Source organism: Canis lupus, chromosome 23, assembly GCF_048164855.1.
Source record: "Canis lupus baileyi chromosome 23, mCanLup2.hap1, whole genome shotgun sequence".
In the NCBI taxonomy this organism is placed as follows: Eukaryota; Metazoa; Chordata; class Mammalia; order Carnivora; family Canidae; genus Canis; species Canis lupus.
In genome coordinates this window covers 26,012,342-26,015,438 of record NC_132860.1, presented here as the reverse complement: position 1 = coordinate 26,015,438, position 3,097 = coordinate 26,012,342, and the positions used below count along the sequence as shown (strand labels likewise).

General features: G+C 37.5%; 1 non-coding gene across 1 annotated transcript; it reads left to right on the top strand.

Moving 5' to 3' along the window:
• Nucleotides 1-2,445: 2,445 nt before the first annotated feature.
• LOC140615668 (U6 spliceosomal RNA) lies at nucleotides 2,446-2,554 on the top strand. The gene has a single exon (XR_012016151.1). It is a non-coding gene; the product is annotated as a U6 spliceosomal RNA (small nuclear RNA).
• The last annotated feature ends 543 nt before the right edge of the window (nucleotides 2,555-3,097 follow it).

Sequence of the window (3,097 nt, the reverse complement as noted above, 5' to 3'; positions counted from 1 at the left end):
CAGTATAAGCTAGCACAGGCATTGCTTTAGTCCATTTGTCTCTTGTATGGTAGGTCTTTTGCATATTTTATAGGACTTTTCTGTATTATTTAGCCCTTCATCACTGTGGGGTAAATATATTTTTTCCCAGCTAGTCATTTTTTCACTGTGTATATTTCACTACCAGAATTTTTTTTTTTGTAGAGTCAGATATATCTTTTCTATTATGGGTTCTGAGTTTTGTGTCACACCCAGAAAACTTTCCTACTCCAGTTATTTGTTTAATTTATGTTTTCTTCTAACTCAATCCTGCCTTGCCCCCTCCTCATGGATGTTATTTGTGAAAATCAAATGAGGGATTCATTGGGCAAGTGCTTTGAGATCACCCAGTGGTGCAAGTTATGTAGTAAACTGAAGGGTTCTGGAAAGTTGTCTACAGTAGGAGGGGCTGAGTGCTGCAAACTTACATCATCTTGTGACCCACCTGGTAATGAGAGCTCAGAGATCACCCTTCTGGCTGAGACCAGCCCTAAACTGGGAAGCATAAGTATTCTAAGAATACAGGGAGGGTGAAGCTGCTATAGTGAGTAGAGTGGTTAATAAGACAGGATGCCCTGGGAATCTCTTAAAATAGGAAGGTCAAAATGCTTTTGCTATTGAGTACCTTAATAAGTCATTTGTCCTTTTAACAGCTATTTACTGAGTTCCTTACTAAAGGATCAGAAATGAAAAATTCCATCTCTGCCTGCAAGAAGTTTAGAGTAGGGGAAGAACAAATATTGTTAAAATCTCTATGATACCTAGAGCAATCTATACATTCAATGTAATCCCTATAAAAATACCATTAACTTATTTCACAGAGTTGGACAAATAATCCTAAAATTTGTATGGAACCAGAAAAGACCTCGAATAGCCAAAGGATTGCTGAAAAAGAAAACCAACACTGGTGGCATCACAATGCTGGACTTCAAGCTGTGCTACAAAGCTGTGATCATCAAGACAGTATGGTTCTGGCACAAAAACAGACATATAAATGAATGGAACAAAATAGAGAACCCAGAAATGGACTGTCAACTCTATGGTCAACTCATCTTTGAAAAAGCAGGAAAGAATATACGATGGAAAAAAGACAGTCTCTTCAATAAATGCTGTTGGAAAAATTGGACAGCCACATGGAGAAGAATGAAACTGGACCATTTCCTCACACCATACACAAAAATAAACTCAAAATGGATGAAAGACCTAAATGTGAGTTAGGAATCCATCAAAATCCTAGAGGAGAACACAGGCAGCAACCTCTTTGACCTCAGCCACAGCAACTTCTTGCTAGACATGTCTCCAAAGGCAAAGGAAACAAAGGCAAAAATGAACTAAAGGGACTTCATCAAGATAAAAAGCTTTTACACAGCAAAGGAAACAGTTGGCAAAACCAAAAGACAACCTACAGAATGGAAGAAGATATTTGCAAATGATAAATCAGATAAAGGACTAGTATCTAAAATATATAAAGAATTTATCAAACTCAACACCCAAAGAATAAATAATCCAATGAAGAAATGGACAGAAGACATGAACAGACATTTCTCCAAAGAAGACATACAAGTGGCCAATAGACACACGAATTAATGCTCCACATCACTCGGTATCAGGGAAATACAAATCGAAACCACAATGAAATACACCAGTCAGAATGGCTAAAATGAACAAGTCAGGAAACAACAGATGTTGGTGAGGATGAGGAGAAAGAGGAACCCTTTTTAATTGTTGGTGAGAATGCAAGCTGGTGCAGCCATTCTGGAAAACAGTATGGAATTTCCTCAAAAAGTTGAAAATAGAGCTACCCTATGACCCAGCAATCACACTACTGATATTTATCCCAAAGATACAAATGTAGTGATCTAAGGGGGCACATGCATTCCACTGTTTATAGCAGCAATGTCTACCTACAATAGCCAAACTATTGAAAGAGCCCAGGTGTCCATTGACAAATGAATGGATAAAGAAGATACAGTATATATATAGATATACAATGGACTACTAGTTAGCCATTAAAAAAAAATGAAATCTTACCATTTGCAATGACATGGATGGAACTAGGGGATATTATGCTAAGTGAAACAAGTCAATCCAAGAAAGACAATTATCATGTGATCCCATTCATATGTGGAATTTAACAAACAACAGAGGATCATAGTGGGAGAGAGGAAAAAATAAAACAAGACAAAATCAGAGAGGGAGACAATCCATAAGAGACTCATAATCATAGGAAACAAACAGGGTCACTGGAGGGAAGAGCGGGGAACAGGGTAACTGAGTGATGAACATTAAGGAGGTCATGTGATGTAATGAGCACTGAGTATTATTTAAGACTGATGACTCACTGACCTCTACCTCTGAAACCAAAAATATATTATATGCTAATTAATTGGATTTAAATAAAATTTTAAAAAAAGGAAGTTTAGAATAGGGTGCTTGCTTTGGCCACACATATACTAAAATTGGAACAATACAGAGAAGATTAGCATGACTCCTGCATAAGAATGCCATGCAAATTCCTGAAGTATTCCATATTTTTAAGAATGAAATCTTGCCATTTGCTGGGACATGGATGGAGCTAGAGAGTATTATGTTAAGCTAAGTAAGTCAGTTAGAGAAAGGCAAATACCATATGATTTCACTCATATATGGAATGTAAGAAACAAAACAAATGAACAAAGGGGGGAAACCCTCAAGAAACTCAACTATAGAAAACAAACTGATGGTCACCAGAGGGGAGGTGGGGGGGGGGATGGTAAAATAGGTAATAGGGATTAAGGAATACACTTGCTGAGATGAGCACCGGTGTTGTATTAAGTGTTGAATCACTATATTGTACACTTGAAACTAACATTACACTGTATGATAACTGGAATTTAAATAAAAACTTAAAGATTAGTTTACAGTAGGGAATCCAAAGCACCCCTAGAGCAGGGAAAACAATTCTAGCTGTCATTTCTTGAAGACCTATTGAGAGCCAGGGACAATGGTGGTCTACATATGATCTCATTTGACACAGGCAATCCTCTTGAAGGTAGACAGGAATAACATTCCTTACCCAACTTCCCCGCATGCAGGTGTC